The following is a 20,206-nucleotide window of genomic DNA, read 5'->3' on the forward strand; positions in this document are numbered from 1 at the left end:
GCTTTATCACTCCTCTCCCAATTATGTACCCCAGATACCGTGCTTCCTCCAAGCCTAAGGAACATTTCTTTGGGTTTGCTGTTAACCCCGCGGCTCTGAGGGAGTTTAGTACTGCTTGTACTTTTGGTAAGTGGCTTTCCCAGTCATCACTAAAGATTATAATGTCGTCCAGATATGCCGAAGCATACCGACGATGGGTTTTGAGGACTATGTCCATTAAACTTTGAAAGGTCGCTGGAGCCCCATGTAGCCCAAATGGTAAACAAATATATTGAAACAGTCCATCCGGGGTGATGAACGCAGTTTTCTCTTTGGCGCCCTCCGTGAGGGGTACTTGCCAATAGCCTTTGGTTAAATCAAGTGTTGAAAAATACCTTGAATGGCCCAGTCTCTCTATTAACTCGTCAACTCTTGGCATTGGGTATGCGTCAAACTTTGACATCTCATTTAACTTGCGGAAGTCGTTACAGAAACGCAATGACCCATCTGGTTTCGGAATCAATACAATGGGACTTGACCATTCACTTTTTGACTCTTCAATAATCCCAAGGTCTAGCATTTTCTTGACCTCCTCAGATATGGCTTGTCTACAAGCTTCAGGGACTCTGTAGGGTTTCAAGTGGACCCGAGCCTGAGGCTCGGTCACAATGTCATGTTTTATTATACTGGTCTGTCCTGGCAGTTCTGAAAACACGTCTGTGTTTCTCTGCACAAACTCTTTTGTCTCCTGTTTCTGTGGCTTTGCGAGGGATTCTGACACATACACATCTGGGTTAGGACTATAGGGGGTCTTTACTGCCACGAGGGTCTCTCTTTCTTTCCATGGCTTAATTAAGTTTACATGGTATAACTGCACTGTCTTCCTTTTACCTGGTTGGTAAACTTTATAATTTACATCCCCCACCTTTTCAATTATCTCATACGGCCCTTGCCATCTAGCAAGAAATATGCTTTCTTCGGTTGGCACTAAGACCAACACTCGATCACCAGAGTTAAAATTTCTAACTTTAGCAGTTCGGTTATACACCCTGTTCTGAGCATCCTGAGCTTGCTCCAAGTGTTCCTTAACTATCGGCATGACCGCAGCGATTCGGTCTTGCATCAACGTGACATGCTCAATTACACTCCTATAAGGTGTGGACTCTTGCTCCCGGGTTTCCTTGGCTATGTCCAGGAGACCACGGGGTTGTCTGCCGTATACAAGTTCGAAAAAAGAAGAAAACCCTGTGGATGATTGAGGAACTTCACGTACAGCGAACATCAAATAGGGCAGAAGACAGTCCCAATCCTTCCCATCCTTACTAACCACCCTCCTCAACATGCCTTTTAATGTCTTATTGAATCTTTCGACAAGACCATCAGTTTGAGGGTGATATATAGAGGTACGCAGGTGTTTAATTTTCAGCAGTTTACATAATTCCTTGGTGATTTTGGACATAAAGGGAGTTCCCTGATCAGTTTCCTTAGGTAAGCCAGTACGGGAAAACATGTAAAACAACTCTCTTGCAATGGCTTTTGAAGAGGAATTTCGAAAAGGGACTGCCTCAGGGTAGCGTGTGGCATAGTCCAACACCGCTAGGATATATTGATGTCCTCTAGAGGATTTGACTAAAGGGCCGACCAGATCCATGGCAATTCTTTCAAAAGGGGTCCCAATGATAGGCAAAGGCACCAGCGGACTCCTAAAATGTGGCATAGGAGCCGTTATCTGACACTCCGGGCAGGACTCGCAATACCTCTGAACTTCCGTATATACCCCCGGCCAGAAGAATCGTTGTAAGATACGCTCTCTGGTCTTTTCGCAACCTAGATGTCCACCCAGCACGTGTTTATGAGCCAGGTCCAACACCGTTCTACGATACGGTTGGGGTATCACCAGCTGTTCAACAACCTCCTCACGTACGTTATCTATCCGATACAGCAAATCCTGGTTAACTGCCATGTGTGGAAACACCTTATCAGCCCCTGGATTTTGATGCACTCCATTTAATACCTTAGTATTTTCCCTGGCTTTTACCAATGTGGGATCGCTAAGTTGAGCGGTCCCAAAATTGTTACGTGATACATTTAACTCTGGTATCTCAGAAATTTCCTCCTGCTCATCTGTTTCACCAGCAAAAACAGCCAGAGGAAATTTATCAGGCTCAGTGGCCACCCCTACTGCTGGCACCTCAGCATCGTCGCCAAAGGGTTCTGGGCCAATCACAGCGCACACATTAATACCATCATTAACATTTACAGTGGAGGTTACATCTTTCTTCCTCCACAAGTCCCAGAACACTGGGAAGTCTCTCCCCAGGATCACACTGTGCATCAGGGACTTGACCACACCCACTTCATGGCAAGCGGTTCCACAGGAAGTCTCTAGAGTGACCACAGCGGTGGGGTATTCTTTAGTGTCCCCATGTATGCACAGGACCCCTATACTATGTCCGCTGAATGTTCCAGGGTCTATCAGGCTGGCATGCACAAGGGTAACCAGACTCCCAGAATCCTGCAAGGCACCCACAGTACACCCTTCCACTTTTACGACACACATTTGTTGCTTAGTCTCGTAAACAGTCTCAGCAGAACAAACAGGACGTGCAAACAAGGATATTCGCCTTGCTGCATCACACTCCATTGGCTCAGTAGTCAGGGGACAATTGGCAGCAATATGCCCAGGTCCATAACACCGCCAGCACTGTATGCGGCCCCGGTCCCTAACTTGAGACCCTGGTCTGGCCTTCAGTGTCTCTCTGGGATTTCTTCCCTCCGTCTGCTCCCCTTCTGAGCCACCTCCCTTAAAGACATTTCTCACCCCTCTAGTAAATGGAACAGTCTTACCGGGTGCTCCGCACGATTTGCTGTTCCTGGGGTTAGAACATCCAGGCGGTACTTCTTGGAGTAGATCCTGAGTAGCTCTGTACCTTTCAATCAGGTTCACCAGCTGTTCCGCATCTGTAGGATCTCCTTGACCAACCCAACGCTGAACCTTCGGTGGTAAGGAGCGGATGTATTTGTCAAGCACCACTCTCTCCACGATCTGCGCCGGGGTTGATTCCTCTGGCTGTAGCCATTTCCTTGCAAGATGGACAAGATCATAATTTGTGATGGCGCAGGTAGGTGTTCCACGAAAGACCAGTTGTGCACCCGTCGAGCACGCACATTCATATTAAGACCCAGACGGGCAAGGATCTCACCCTTCAGCTTGGAGTAATCCTTGGCATCCTGCTCATTGAGATCAAAGTACGCCTTTTGCGGCTCTCCGGTTAGGAAAGGTGCCACCACTGCTGCCCACTGATCTGAAGGTAACTTCTCTCGTTCTGCCACTCGCTCAAACACCATGAGATAGGCCTCAACGTCGTCGGTGGATGTAATCTTCTGCAGAGATGTCTGTACCGCTGCACGAGTGGTTTGGCGCAAACCATGAGGCCCCGCTGACCTCTCCACTGAGGCCTGAATTTGGTCTTGCAAATAGCGATTAATTTGCTGCTGTTCTTTTAAGGCCAGTCTGTGGGCTTCACCCAGCAGAATATTGGTTTCAGCCTGTGCACGTATGGCTTCCTCATGCACCATTCGCTGAGTCGCGCTGGCTTCTTGCAGAGCTGTGCTTATCTTCCCCTGGTTGATATAGCCTGGATCAGCTGTTTAAGTATTTCATCCATTTTAACAGTCTCTTTTAGCCCTGTTGCCGCCTTCACCCAAGACATACACTTCCAAGCACTCTCGGGGAGAAAAAAATTGTGTTGTTACCCCTAGCAACGATTTTCCACTTGGAGCAGCAAAAGTCCTTTTAAATAGGTGTATGTCTCTTTAAGACTGCGCCCGCATCGGCCACCATATGTGAGGGTTTAGCATCAGGAGAGGTTGGTACAGCGGTTTCTTTGTAGCCAGAGACAGGGACACCGTGCATTAAAAGTCATAACAGGGCTTTGCCTGTGTTTTTATTCTTGTCAAAGAAACAGCCTCTTGTACAACAAGGCAAAATACAAAATAAATCCTGCTCGTCTGAGCACTAACTAAACAAGATATTATCTAACTATACCAAGTGCCTTCCTACCAGGCACTGGACACAAAGTAACACAGGTCTTTACTCCCATAGAATACAGGCTACTCCAGCCTTAGTAGTCTCCAGTCTGAGTCAGGGGTGAGACTCACACACACTGTGTCTGCACCTTTTTATACACAGGCTACAGGTGCAGCTAATGGAGCAGCAGCCTTGTCCTACAAACAGAGATGGACTAGGGATTGGGGAACCCGCCCTGCTCTTCTCCAATCCAACTCCAGGCCCTTTTTCCGGCTTTTCCTTAAGCCGAGATTGGAAAGCTAGAGCTTTCTATTGCAAGAACTACTCATTCCCTGGAGCCTAAGATACATATGACAGGATTCTAGGGGAAATGTACCTTCCCTCAATGACTTTACCTGTCACTGTCTCACAATATATATATATAAATACACACATATATTTAGTATGAACCAAGTCTGAAGTAAAGTTCCACCGTTTACATAGAGTAGTGTTCCTTTTTCTCCAGAGGGGGCATTGTATGTGTGTACACACACACACACACACACACACACACACACACATTTTTTTCCCACTCGTCTGTACCCCTTCCCGCCCCTTAATCTGGGTTGTTCCATGCTCTCCTGACATGTATGCCCTGCCAATACCAACTCCGTGCAGTTTTTTCATATATTAAAATGTAAAACAAAAATAGTCCATACATTTAAAAGTAAAATGCTAATTTTATTCACAAACTATTAACATAAATCCAAAAGGGTCTTACATGGTATTGCAAATGTAGATTCAAGGTAAGAAATACATTTTAATCAGTTTTAAACTTTAACATTGCTCAATTGTAACCTATTAAAGAGAACCTTTCCCCAGCCCATTCATGTCCAGCTGAGTGCACCATGTAATAGGCACTGCTGCATAAACCCTGTCCACTCTAAACGGTTCCTAGCCTTCTCTGTTATTTAGATATCGGTGCCTTCAGATTTGGTGCCCGATATGTAAATAACCCCCTGAACGGCCAATCTCTAAGTGTTATTGTAAATGGCATGGGGCGTGATACTGAACACACTGACACTGTCAAATCAGCCACGGACATTATCAGAGCGGCTTGTGCTGTGTAATCTCAGTCTAGATCAAACAGTCTGGTCGTCCTTGTCTGCCGAGAGCTGAAAAGTGAATGAGAGCGTGCACGCATGTGCGCTCTCATTCTTCAGCTCTCGGCAATCAAGGGCGACAGGGGGTGCCAAGTATCACGCCCCCTGCCATTTACAATGAAAGAAACTCTCCATTGATCTTTCAGGGGGTTTTTACATAATGGCTGCCAAATATAACGGCACCGATATCTAAATAACGGAGGGGGGTAGGAACAGTTTAAAGTGGACAAGGTTTGTAGAGCGGTGCCTATTACACGGTGCACTCAGATGCACATTTATGGGCTGGTGAAAGGTTCTCTTCAAGAATCCTGTGCAGCCAGGTCTCCAAGTCACATGTGTTCTTGATACTGCAAGTGGATGATTACTACACAGCATAGCAGATTAAGAGATGAAGAGTATTCCCCAGTCAGCGTGAACCTAGAAGAGAAAATTCAATTCTCAGATTATTTTAATCTCATTACAGTATATTGAAGCGAATTACAACTAGGAAAGTTCAGAAAAAGTCACTTACTGATTTGCAACTGCAGACGAGATAAACCCTATTCCTGATTGTGTAAATTGAGCCAGCATAATGGATTACCACCTACCACTGCCATCTGAAACCTTGTTTGAAGATGAACTCTACCTTTTTAAAGGGAACTAACGAGTTAAATAGCAGTCTACCACCAACACCCTTCAGCAACCCTACATTCACACAGAAAGGATGGACTCATAATGGGGGGCTTATGAATCATAATACCTTTAACTGATCATGAAAAGGGCACTTCTGGAAGCCAGCTTCGAACTGCCATTCTAAACATTTTGGGACCTCTAGTTTAGAGACTCCTCATGAAAGCCTGAATAAGGGAACCTTACACCTGATGGCCAGAAAGCTATTATAATGGATTACCATCTACCACTGCTCATCTGAAACATTGTTTGAAGATGAACTCTACCTTTTTAAAGGGAACTAACCAGTTAAATAGCAGTCTACCACCAACACCCTTCAGCAACCCTCCATTCACACAGAAAGGATTGACTCATAATGGGGGGCTTATGAATCATAATACCTTTAAGTCAGCTTTGGATAGCCATTTAAAACCTGGTACTATGGGATCAACGGATGACATTGGATGTCTCGCAAAATATCACAAGCCAATGTACTTTAGTGGAGGCTGTAGTTGCATACAGCACTACTCCATATACAAAAGCAAATCTGGGATGGGGTGGGTCTTCACCAGAAAAGGTGAAAAGGAAACAAACTACTTTGAGTAGAACATAAGTAGTCCTACTATTAATAAAACACAAAGATTAAGAAAAACAACAATAAATCACCAATGCCAACATTCCCATCCCCCATTAACACTAAAAAGATTTGATTCATAATGGGGGGATTATGAATCATTATTTTTTCGTTTTAATAGAGGGAAGGGAGTTATTGAGACCAGCAAAGGATTCCCATTTTTTGCCTCTTGTGTTAGGGACAATGTAAAGTGAGAAAATAATGAAACGCAATGGACATACCATCTTATGGTGGCTTCCTGCCCAGTCTTGTTGAATGACTAGTGCATGGATGGCAAATTTAGGTGGTTGTTTAACGTCCCTTCGGGGGTCCACGGGAGATCGAAAACTTCTCATGCCTGCAAGAAATTACAGTAAGTAAAAGACACTGAACAAACAGATCGTGAGAACACCAATAGAAGCTTTAGAAACTGCACCACCTTTCAAACCCTGAAAAAAAAAAGTGATTTGCACCGCATCATATTACTTTAATGTGACCATGAGCATTGCAGCAGCTGTAATCTCCTATTATCCCAGTGGAAACGCATAAAGGCAATATTTGCAGTTATTGCATTGACACAAGCGACAGAAGGGCCGGCGGCTGCCACAACACGTGACACAAGGGCCGGCGGCTGCCACAACACGTGACAGAAGGGCCGGCGGCTGCCACAACACGTGACAGAAGGGCCGGCGGCTGCCACAACACGTGACAGAAGGGCCGGCGGCTGCCACAACACGTGACAGAAGGGCCGGCGGCTGCCACAACACGTGACAGAAGGGCCGGCGGTTGCCACAACACGAATGGCAGGTTAACAAATAAAATACCCACCAACATCTCCAATGTTTAACTGAAGCCTGAGTTTCTCACTTCAAACTCCCACACTTAAAAATGTGTAAACACAGAAAGAATCACAAATTTATGAACTTCAAGCACTTGAGTAAACAAATCCAGAAGGAAAAAAAAGACAAGCACTTCCACCTTCATGATTAGTTTGAGAAAGGAAGACTGCACAGAAGAGGAAAGACAATTGATGCTCAGGAAGAATATACATTCTCATGACAGACGATCATTGGAAATCCAGGAACTCATCATAACAAGCCCTGTTAAAATAAAACAAATTACATTATGTCCTTCCATTTTGTACCTCAGGATTTCTGGGGTATATACTGCTAATGGTCTTCTATCAGGACTAGTACTTTGTTCTATACTGGACTATGTCTAGGATTTGCTGCTACCTGCATCAATATTTTTTACTGACTAGTATTTGCTATATTTATAGCCATTTTCACACGGTGCTACACTGATAACCCCCCATTATCAATGCAGCAAATCATGCATAAGTAGCTACTACCTATCCTGCGGAACTAGGGATGGGTTGGCATTTTCACCATGTAGTTGTACGGTGATCGCCTTATTACTATGATGTATTACAATAATGGTTTAGAATTATAAATCCATTATGTATGCTATTGATCTAGAAATGCTAATCAGCATTTTAGTCCTAGGGACTGCCATCTTCAGCATGGTGTTCAAGCAATAATCCCCCAATTATCACAATCACACAGTATGCCAAAGAAGCAAAGGGACATTATGGAATGGAGGGAATATAATTTTAAATAGTGGAGCCCTGAAAGGTCCAAAGCCAGAACACATTGTCCTGTAAGGCAAAAAACCTGGGATCAGTGATCTCACCTATCTGGCATATACTGCTTGTCAAGTTATTAGGGATACAGTAATACACTGCATCAATATTTCTTACTGACTAGTATTTGCTATATTTATAGCCATTTTCACACGGTGCTACACTGATAACCCCCCATTATCAATGCAGCAAATCATGCTCAAGTAGCTACTACCTATCCTGCGGAACTAAGGATGGGTCGGCATTTTCACCATGTAGTTGTACGGTGATCGCCTTATTACTAGGATTTATTACAATAATGGTTTAGAATTATAAATCCATTATGTATGCTATTAATCTAGAAATGCTTATGAGTATTTTAGTCCTAGGGACTGCCATCTTCAGCATGGTGTTCAAGCAATAATCCCCCAATTATCACAATCACACAGTATGCCAAAAAAAGCCAAGGGACATTATGGAATGGAGAATAGGATGTAGGAAGGGCCAAAGCCAAGAACATTATTCTAGCTGGCCAAAGGATCTAGAGGAGGGATCGGAAATCCCAGTCAAGGCCACAAACAGTTGTGGCGGATTAGGATTAGTCTTTCTACACAGAATGTAGTTGAAGGCTTATGGGACAAGGATATCTGATATGACAAAGTCATTCAGACTTAAATGAACTAAACTATGAACCTACTATTTCACAGCAACTCTGGCTAGTGATGACGTGGTAGAGACTGGCAAGGAGGTCTGGTGGGTCCACGCTTCCCTGGGAATTGGTGTCCAGTGTCAGGAGGCAGAATTAAATCTTCATGCTAAAAGAGAAAACAGAAGGGACATTGTAAGCTTATAAGAACACTCCAAGAAAGACATTTAGCATTATGGACAGTGTCCGGTATGAGGGGACAGCACGATGGGTTCATGGAACATTAACATAAGAATCGCCGTCACGTAACACCCCCCCCCCCCAGGCAAAGTTTTATTTGTTTGTTTTAAGGGGAAAATATTTACTAGTAAGTTGTGTGGAAAACCTTTACAAGCTGCAGCACACATTTGTATAGGCCCAGCCTTCAAATACAAATTCAGTTGTAAAATATACAATAACTTCTTATTTGTCCACCTATGGTGGCTAAAATGAGAGAGTTGACACTCTTGACATAGCTTCTAGCTGCTGAGAAACTACAACTGCCAACAATTGATAGCTGCAAATGACGAACGTAATGCAATTCTCTGGTCTGTCTTCCCCTAGAGTGAAGATGTCCCTTTATTCCAGTCAGCTTCTGTCATTTATATTAGTAATCTAGCAACTGACGAGAACTGCGGATATGCACGTTTTGCTACTTCCCTCTAATGGTAACTACTCACATTTTTAGAAGGTGCAAATGCAATGAAGTCCAAGTTTTTCTTTTTAGCTAGTGGTATAATGACAAAATATGGCCACTGATGGAGGGGTGTGTGACCAGACCCGTCCTTAAGCAGCCTACATTGAACAATGCAAACGGCACTGCACATGCAGTAGTTTCCCTTGTGGTGCACAGTGTTATTCTATGGATGCCGCTGATGGAAGAAGCTTGTCACACACCCCTCCAAAAATGCACCATACGAATATACCCCAATCGCTCTGATCCCAGCAAACTAGTAAGAGCCTGTTCACATTAGTGCTGGCTAACGTTCATCTATTCCATTCAGCCTTTCAGTTAGAGGAACAGATGAATGGAAAGCCAAACGGAACCTATTACCTCAGTTTGTATTACCATTGATTTCAATGGTATTTTTGTTTCTCTTTCAGTTGGCATCAGTTTGCCTCAGATGTGCTAGGTTTCGGTTTTTCCTAGAACAGGGCACTATGGAATTAGTAAGACAATTAGAAGGTTAGTGTGGAGTAGACTTTAGAATTAGTGACAATATAAAAATGTATCTTTGAAAACCACATTAACCCTTTCTGTAGAAAGACATTTTTTGTTTCAAGTATGATTACGGTGATACCAAATTTATATATTAGTCCTTCTCAATGAATTAGAATATCATGAAAAAGTTAATTTCAGTAATTCAATTCAAAAAGTGAAACTCATTATATAGATTAATTACACAGAGATATCCATTTCTAGCATAGTTTTCTTTTAAGGTTGAGGATTATGGCTAACCGTTAATGAAAACCCAAAATTTAGCGTCTCAGAAAATTAGATTATATAAGCCCAATTTCAAAAATTATTTTAATACCGAAAAGTTGGCCTACTGAAATGTATGTACAGTATATGCCCTCAATACTTGGTCGGGGCTCCTTTTGCATGAATTACTGCATCAATGCAGCGTGGCATGGAGGCGATCAGCCTGTGGCACTGCTGAGGTGTTATGAAAGCCCAGGTTGCTTCGATAGCGGCCTTCAGCTCGTCTGCATTGTTCGGTCTGGCGTCTCATCTTACTCTTGACAGTACCCCATAGATTCTCTATGGGGTTTAGGTCAGGCGAGTTTGCGGACCAATCATTCACAGTGATACTGTGGTTATTAAAGGGGTTGTCCGAGATATATTTTTATTTAAAAGTTAAACACACAATACACACATTAAATATTCCCTAATATACTTACCTGTGCAATCTTGCTTCTGTTCTCCGTTCTGGCAGCTCTTTTCTTCAGATCACCTGTCTTCTGACGTCACGTTTTCTTCCTCCTCCACTGTCGTGTCCCGATCACATGGTCTCGCCCCAGCGAGACCTCGGATGGGACACGACACGTCACTGGACACGTGTCGTTTCTGCGGGTGCCCGCCCAGCCTATGCAGCTTTTTTTCACTGTGAGCGCGCCTATGCGTGTTCACAGTGAAAAAAGTGAAGAGGGACGGCACCCGCGGACTAGAGAGGTACAGTGACCTCTGTACTTTTAGTTCTTCCCCTATCAAAGCCTACACATAGTAGGCTTTGATAGGGGATCAGACAACTCGATGCAGCACACGGGTCGCATGCAGCCCTTGAGGCTGTTATCTGCGGCCCGCGGGACACCGTTGCGCCGTAGCACCGAGCAGGCCCAAGGAGGAGCCGCACTACGCTATTATAGGCTCTGCTACGATGTCAGGAGTCCCGGAGCAGAGCGTATAATATTAAACTGTAAAAGATCTTCTGGGGTCCTGTATCTAAGCCTACATTGTTAGGCTTAGATACAGTGGCTAAAAAAATTTGTCACACATGGAGCCTGTATCTAAGCCTAACACAATGTATGCTTAGATACAGGACCCCAGATGACATTCTTTTTATTCCTGTATAAGATTTGTGTTTTGGGGCCCTGTATCTAAGCCTAACATGTATTCTTAGATACATGGCCCATGTGTGACACTGTCTGCTTGGGTAATGTATCTAAGGCTACCTTGTGGTAGGCTTAGATACATGGTCAAACAGACAGTATCACACATGAGCAGTGTATCTAAGCATCACTTTTTTTTTCTTAGTTATGTGTTTTTTACAGTTCAAGGACTACTTCAATGACACCCTTTTTTATTTTTAATAAAATCGTTGACCAGTGTTATGTGTGTTATTTCATTACAATATTTTTTCTATGTCCTCATTTATTTTAAAATGTATTACTAGTTCATTACTGTCTAACAGCGTCCATTAGTAAGGCTTCATGCACACGAGCGTGTGTATTTTACACGCGTGAAAAACTTGCGTCAATCATGTCTGTGTGTGTGCGTTACGGCGGATTTACACGAACGTGCTATACGTCCGTGCAACCCGCGTGGTTTTCACGCGGGTCGCACGGACCTATGCAAGTCTATGGGGGCATGCAGACTGTCCGTGAGTTTTGCCCAGCGTAAGTACGCTGCGTAAAACTCGCGACATGTTCTATATTTCTGCGTTTTTCGAGCATCACGCACCCATTGAAGTCAATGGGCGCGTAAAAATCACGCGCACCACACAGAAGCACTTCCGTGGGACGTGCGTGATTCGCGCAACAGCAGTAAAAAGTATGAATGTAAACAGGAAAGCACCACATGCTTTTCTGTTTACAAACATCCAAACGTAGTGTCATAATGATGGTGGCTGCGCGAAAAGCACGCAGCTGCGCACCATATGAACATGACACGGAGCTGTCAAGTGCATTTTGTGCACGCAAAACGCCACTGTATTTGCGTGCACAAAACGCACACGCTCGTGTAAATCCGCCCTTATGCATCAGTGTGCTTTTCGATTGTCGTGTGTTATTCACGCACTCACAAAGCCAGCACATTTTTTTCATCTAACAAATTGTGTAAATCACGCACCAAACACGTGTGTGCTGTTTGTGGTTTTCACGCATGCATTGACTTCAATGTGAGTGTAGGTGCATGATAACGCACCAATAGAGGACATGCAGTATGTTTCACGCAGCGGACTCTCGCTGCGTGAAAAGTCACGCATGTGTCAACGGCCCCATTGAAATAAATGGGTCGCGTGTGTTGTGCGTTTTTTCAAAGCACAGCACACGGACGTGATTCACGCTTGTGTAAATCGTGCCTAAGGCCCCATTCTCAACAGGGTGAATCTCGCCCGTGTGCTGATCGTGAAAACCACGCACAGCACACGCGACCCATTATTTTAAATTGGCCTGTTTTCATATGCGTTTCTCACGGGCGTCAATCTTACACGCAAGTGTGCATGAGGCATAAGACGGGGCTGGACGAACGCAAAAAAAGCCGCAAACAACGCCGCAAAAAACAATAAAAAAACAACGCCAAAAAGGCTACGATAAACGCGGGGAAAAACATTAAAAAAAAAACGTGAAAAAAACAGCAAACAAAGAGGCAAAGAACGCCACGAAAAACGACAGGGAAAACGCCACGAAAGACGCAACGAAAAACGCAGAAAAAAAAAACCCCCAAAAAATACGCGAAAAGCGTAGAAAAAAAGGCTATGATAAACGACACGCAAAACGACGAAAAAAATATCGTGGAAAATGACGCGAAAAAAGCCGCAAACAAAGAGGCAAAGAAGGCTGCGAAAAAAACGGGGACAACCACACGAAAGACGCAACGAAAAACGCATAAAAAATTTCCGAGAACAACGACGCAAAAAAAGAAACGATAAACGACGCGAAAAAAGGATACGATAAACGAAACGGAAAACACATTCAAAAACATCGCAAAAAAAGACGCAAACAAACAAGCAAAAAACGCCAAGATAAAGTAAGCGAAAAACGCCCCGAAAAAAATCGGCAAAGAAAAACGCAAACAGCGCACAAAAAACGCCGGGAAAAACGACGCAAAAAACAACGTGCAGGGAGAGGTAAATCTGCCGCAAACTTCAAGACGGAATTTTGAGGCAGATATTGTTCCTGCCAAAAAACTCTGTGTGAACATAGCCTTAGTGGAGAGAGACATGAGATAGAAGAGGGTGGACAAGGGTTAGGGTATGTTCACACGAGGGCGTCCGTAACGGCTGAAATTACGGGGATGTTTCAGCCTGAAAACATCACCGTAATTTCAGCCATAACGGCATGTGCAGGCGCTTGAATGCCGCGTCCATTACGGACGTAATTGGCGCTGCTATTCATTGGAGTCAATGAGTAACGGCTCCAATTATGCCCAAAGAAGTGACAGGTCACTTCTTTGACGCGGGCGTCTATTTACGCGCCGTCATTTGACAGCGGCGCATAAATATACGCCTCGTGTGAACAGACAATCGTCTGCCCATTGCTTTCAATGGGCAGATGTTTGTCAACGCTATTGAGGCGCTATTTTCGGACGTAATTCGGGGCAAAAACGCCCGAATTATGTCCGTAATTAGTGCGTGTGAACATACCCTTAGGGTAGACACGAAGAGGTTTATAGACCTGAAAAGAGAAATAAAACATAAATGTGAAAAACATAATGGGGGGAGAACATTTGCTCATCATCCTTCAAGAATGTCAGCAAGGAGACAAGTCCAGTGAAGGAGGTCAGCGGGAGGAGCAAGGACAGCTCACATGAACTCTTGGAAGGTACGTGCACGCTCATTGCAGCCTGCAATGAGCGTGCACGTGAAAAAAGTTTCATCACAAGGAAAGATCAACAAACCAGAGCTGAACTGCATGTAAACAAACTGTGCTGAATTCAAAGAAGAAATGTGTTAAGTAGAATTTTTTTTTAAAATAATGCTTTATTTAGGTTGTCTGTATAAGGGGTAATGTATGACAGAGTTTTTGAAAAAATGTTGGGATCTCGGACAACCCCTTTAAACCAGGTATTGGTACATTTGGCAGTGTGGGCAGGTGCCAAGTCCTGCTGGAAAATGAAATCCGCATCTCCATAAAGCTGGTCAGCGGAGGGAAGCATGAAGTTATCTGAAATTTCCTTTTCAGTAGGCCAACATTTCGTTATTAAAAATGTTTTTTGCAATTGGGCTTATATAATATTCTAATTTTCTGAGATACTAAATTTCGGGTTTTTCATTAACGGTTAGCCATACTCATCAACATTAAAAGAAAAAAATGCTGGAAATAGATCACTCTGCGTGTAATGAATCTATATAATATATGAGTTTCACTTTTTGAATTGAATTCATTAAATAAATTAACTTTTTGATGATATTCTAATTCATTGAGACGGACTAGTAGGTTATTTTTTTATTTTATTACTTTTACAAAGAAAAACAATTGTTAAAAATAATTTATTTCACCACATTCTGAGAGCCATAACTTAATTGTTGACTGAGTGGTGTGAGGGCTTATTTTTTACTGGTACCATTTTTTGGTACATACAACTTTTTGATCACTTATTAAATTTTATGGAGTGCCAAAAACTATTAATATTTCTGCTGCATCTCTAGTTCCCATCCAGGGGCGTAACTAGGAAAGACTGGGCTCCACAGCAAAAACTCTTGACCGGGCCCCCCCCCCGGGTGCCACAAGCAGCCCCCCTTATAAATATAGCCCCCTGTAGAATGTGCCATACTGCCCCCCTGTAGACAGTGCTGTATAGCCCCGCCTATAGACAGTGTAACACCCCATTTGTAGATAACGCCTCAACCTCCCTCTTGTAGATAGTGCAATACAGCCCCCCTGTAGATATCGCCGTAAAGCCCCCACTGTATATAGTGCCACACAGCGCTCCCCCTTGTATATACAAATCATCATCATCACTATGTTGTTCAGTATCTTCCTTCGCACCCGAGGAGATGTCTCTTAGGACTCTCAGGAAAGATGGCTTACCGCTAGGAAGGGGGAGCGAAGACATAGATGATGGAATGGAAACACTAGAAATACCTATATTACTACTGTCACTGTGCCAAGGAACTGTAGAGGATCTGGAATCCAACAAAACCTGGCTTGAAGCCAGATCGTCAGAGTCTTCCTGCTGAGATGACCGCGAGCCAGCCAACCAGTCCACAATGGCCGTATTGTCTAAAGTAACCCGCCCACCGGAGGAGATGGACAAGTCTGGCTTGCTGATACTGCTACTACTACCAGCAGGCACATGGCTGCTGCTACTAGTGGAACTGGGCACATGTCTTGTGCCACAAATGCTGGTACTGGGTCTGGCACCAACAGATCCAACATTTGGACTGGAAGAGGAGACGGCATGGGTGTTATTTCCTCTACCCCGTCCTTTCACAACCTTTTTTTTACCAGACATTTCACTGCTGGAGTGCAGCAAGTTGAATCAAAACCCGGGGCATGAGCCCCTTCTAAAAGCGTATTCACACTGACACTGGCTTGGCAAATGGCAATGAATGAGAATTTCTATCAGCCACGCCGCGGTGCACTCAGGGACTGCTGGGCCTTGTAGTACTACTAGGCTGCATGTATTGCAAGTTGGATTGTTATTTCGTTATGTTAACGGCCAGGGATGAGCCCCTTCTAAAAGCGTATTCACACTGACACTGGCTTGGCAAATGGCAATGAATGAGAATTTCTATCAGCCACGCCGCGGTGCACTCAGGGACTGCTGGGCCTTGTAGTACTACTAGGCTGCATGTATTGCAAGTTGGATTGTTATTTCGTTATGTTAACAGCCGGGGATGAGCCCCTTCTAAAAGCGTATTCACACTGACACTGGCTTGGCAAATGGCAATGAATGAGAATTTCTATCAGCCACGCCGCGGTGCACTCAGGGAATGCTGGGCCTTGTAGTACTACTACTACTACTACTACAAAGGCTGCCTGTATTGCAAGTTGGATTGTTATTTCGTTATGTTAACGGCCGGGGATGAGCCCCTTCTAAAAGCGTATTCACACTGACACTGGCTTGGAAAATGGCAATGAATGAGAATTTCTATCAGCCACGCCGCGGTGACTCAGGGAATGCTGGGCCTTGTAGTACTACTACTTCTACAAAGGCTGCCTGTATTGCAAGTTGGATTGTTATTTCGTTATGTTAACGGCCGGGGATGAGCCCCTTCTAAAAGCGTATTCACACTGACACTGGCTTGGCAAATGGCAATGAATGAGAATTTCTATCAGCCACTGTGCACGGATTCAGGGAATGCTGGGCATTGTAGTACTACAAAGCCTGCCTGTATTGCAAGTTGGATGCAACAGGGATGAGCCCCTTATAAAAGCGTATTCACACACTGGCAGGGTAGTGAGTAGTGGATGAGCCCCTTTGATTGCTGGATTCCTGCCTTTTAGATTCCTTAAGCTTTCCCTTACTGCACAGAGATGCTATCCCTACAGCTCCTGTCTGTAAAATGGCCGCTGAGCTCCGTGCATAGACTTTTATTGCAGGCTTGAGCCCGCCCCTATGCTGCCTCCCGATTGGCTGGGAGAGCCGTTTGCAAGGCATTATGGGGTAGCCTGATGTCAGGTGATCTTGTGAAATCCTCCATTTTAGATGTAACATGTGGCAGGCGCCAAAATGTAGCCGGGTTCGGTCAAAACGGGTTCGGCCGAACCCAGTGAAGTTCGGATTCGCTGCGAATCGAACTTTTCCCGAAGTTCGGACCGAAACCGGGTTCGGTTGTCCTGGTTCGCTCATCTCTATACAGGAGATATTTTTGGCTACGCGGTAAAAAACGCATAAAAACAACCCGGCCGATTTCCGATGTGGAATTTGCCAGCTCGTTTTTTAAATGTGAAACTTCTAAAATAAATGTGATTTACCTGTAAAAACCGCGCAGGCGAAAACCGCATCACAAACCGCGCCAATTCCGGAGTGATTTTTATCTCTTCTTATCGCAGCATTTGGGTCCATTCAAATGACGTTACAGCAAACTGCGTCCGAAAACCACATGAGTTTTTACCACAATTTGCTGCGTTTTTCTATGCAGTTGCATTTTTTACCGTAATCGCATAAAAAAAATAAATAAATTGCACCAAATCGCAGTAAAAACGCGTGCTATTTTTGGATGCATTTTTTTAATGTCATTTTAATCGCACCTCAGCCGCAACGTGTGACTGGACCCGCGGGGCGCAATTATATTATATTATTTTTGGTCTTTCATTAACAATCTCGGCAATTCATGGTTACACCCTGTACGTATTTGATGCAGTTTTTATGGCGCTCTGATGTAAATAATCCGATAGGTTGTATTCGGACGTTGCGGTTGATGTGCAATTAAAACAAGATCCGAAAACCGCATGCGTTATTAACTCCATTACAATGCAATTCCAAAGTTGCGACAAAAAAAAACGCAGCGAAAACAGCGACACGTAAATATACCCTGACACCATGAACACACTGACCTGATCACTGACACATTCAGCTCTGCTACATCTGTATCACTATCGGGCGCTATGATTGGCTCATTAATTAGGGCTGAGCTCCACCTGACATTAATAAGACCCTCAGTGTGACCGACCTCTCGTCAGCCGGGTGATGTAGTGAATGGCTGCTGGGGGTGATTGTACACCTGTATGACATGCAGCACCCGCTCCTTATACTGGGGGATTATCTGCAGCTTTGTCAGTGGTCTGCTCATAGGAGAGCTGTGGCTTTGTTACTTTGTGTCAGTCTTGTTCTTGTCTATGTTTGGCTTTAGTATTTTTATATGTTCCTGTATTGTGGCACTTTTGTCCAGGGCTGTGGGTATAATTCTGTTTTCTAATGTCCTTTTTTAGTGTTTTGATTTATTACTGTTTTCAACGTTGGTTTGTTGTCAGTGAATGGAAATGTTTTCAGACTTACTATTTCTCATAGATGAGCTCTGGTACATGTGTGTACATTGTAACAAACCCACCACCGGTTGTGAGCAGGACTGGGTTGGAAGTTAATGTCAGCCGTTGGAGGTAAATGTGTTGCCATTCACTGACTGCAAGAGCAGATCTTATAAATGATGAGGCAGTGAAACATAGTGGAGCTTTACTTAAACCAGTGATTCATATGTCAGTCTAAAACCAAAGTGTGCGGGAGAAAGAGGCGCGGTTCTCGGTGGATTTGGCGCAGTTCTGCCTGTAATGTATTTCTGCGCCGCTATGACTGCATGTATACCATAACCCTTAGATAACATAGCTAGGGATATCCTAATAGTAACTTGACAAGGGACAACATGAACGTTCCTTTAACGTGGGTTGACTCGGGGTCGGCCACAGCTTTTATTATAAATATAATTTAACATTTTACGGTAAACACCCGTATGCCGTCCTACCAACATAGGTGGGCATGTAGGTACTTCACCTCACCAAACCGCCACAAGGAGGGCGTGTAATCACCCTACACGTACCTCCGACCCACCACGACCCCCAGCCAAGAGAAATAGAGCCTGCTCAATCCCGTCCTACAGGCCGGACAGAAATATATTCATGCCAATATCATTCAGATGAACTCCATCCGACAATAACAGGCCTCTGTTATCGCCCTCCAATTCCCGGTGCCTGATCACTACACCTCCTCTGTCCCTCACGAAACGAGATATCAGTGTATTGAGAAGTCTCCGGCCCCTCTAAATAGCGTTACCGTCTCTTGCACCATGCCACACCAACCTGGGGATTACCTCTGACCATACCAATACTAGCTCCGGAAAAAATGAAGCGAACCGCTCGAGGTCAGACTGTATTAACGACATCAACTCCCCAAGACTCACTGAGCAAAGATCGTTTCCCCCGATGTGCAACACCAACAGTCGGCACCAGCCGGTGCCGGCTAATATCCACCACTTCCGGCAAGGCCTGTAACCACTTCAGCCCCTTCAGGCCTCTCCAAAAGATCTCAGCGTCCTGAAACCCCAGCGATCGTCCCCCGGGCCGTATGGCTGCTCTCCGCTCAGCCCAGAAAACGAAGGAATGGCCCAGAATCCATACCGATGGTCGGTAACCTAAAAGAAAAGACAATTAATGCAGCAACAAATCCGGGCGAACGTACCCTGCAAAGCAATCTGAGCGCCAGCGCCCTATCCGACGCACTTCCGTATCCGCCAAGCCCAATTCGCTGGCGGTCGTCACCGCCCCAATGCGAAACGAGTGGGTCCCGAAATCACCCGGGGGGAGGCCCACAGCCGACAAGACCCTTCTTAAATACCGCAGAGAACTGAAACTTGGTGAGGGGGCTGCCGTCGATATGCGCAAAAAGCTGCGAGCCAGACTTACGCATGCTTAAATAGGAAGCTGCCAGCGCGAACGGGCAACCCGCCCCCCCCTATCGCCCGCAATGACACCCAGCAGCCCCTGCCGAACACGTCTGTTTTGGACCGACGGATCCGGAAACGCAGGCCAGATGAAGACAAACTAACGTCCTCAAATAAAAGGCCGCCCACCCGGGAAGCACTGGGCGGAACTAATTCGGATATTCGCAAAGCGCCAAAAAAGGAAAAAGAAAACGCTGCAGACAACAGGGCCGATTCGAACATAGATGCGCACACACCCGGCAAACAATGTAACAGTTTCAACAAAATAGCAAAATAAATAGGGCGCCTAGATGCCCTACGCACAGCTGACTTCTTCCACCCCTTAATGGCTTGCAGGATAAGAAAAGATTTTGTGACATCTGGCCACCCATGAAGCTTAAAGAAAAATGACAAACCCAGTAGGCGGCGCTGTGCAACTAACCTCGACACGCCGCGTTCCGACAAACCAGACAAATACTCCATCGCATAAGACAAGCGAGGAGCTTCAGGAGGCCCAACGATACGTTCCCCCACCATATTTAACCACTCATTCCACGCATTACCGTAGACTGTCCATGTCGATGAGGCGAGTGATGCCCGAACGAACGGCACTAACTGTGATCCAGCAGTCTCCATAGCCCAGCTGGGCACTCCATCCCCTCCATGTCTGCCCGCGGGCAGAGCGAACG

The 20,206-nt window shown here is 44.9% G+C and overlaps 1 long non-coding RNA gene across 2 annotated transcripts; it reads right to left on the reverse strand.

Annotated features, from left to right (window-relative positions):
• Positions 1-5,436: 5,436 nt before the first annotated feature.
• Positions 5,437-19,447, reverse strand: LOC142741392 (uncharacterized). 2 transcript variants are annotated; one of them, XR_012881118.1, is made up of 4 exons: positions 18,999-19,447; positions 8,731-8,848; positions 6,655-6,770; positions 5,437-5,568 (listed from the first exon to the last, which is right to left on the reverse strand). It is a non-coding gene; the product is annotated as an uncharacterized LOC142741392 (long non-coding RNA). The 2 variants fall into 2 exon arrangements; XR_012881119.1 differs by lacking the exon at positions 18,999-19,447 and adding an exon at positions 9,773-9,919.
• Between the last annotated feature and the right edge of the window lie 759 nt (positions 19,448-20,206).

The sequence above is a fragment of the Rhinoderma darwinii genome, chromosome 1, assembly GCF_050947455.1.
Source record: "Rhinoderma darwinii isolate aRhiDar2 chromosome 1, aRhiDar2.hap1, whole genome shotgun sequence".
Taxonomy (NCBI): domain Eukaryota; kingdom Metazoa; phylum Chordata; class Amphibia; order Anura; family Rhinodermatidae; genus Rhinoderma; species Rhinoderma darwinii.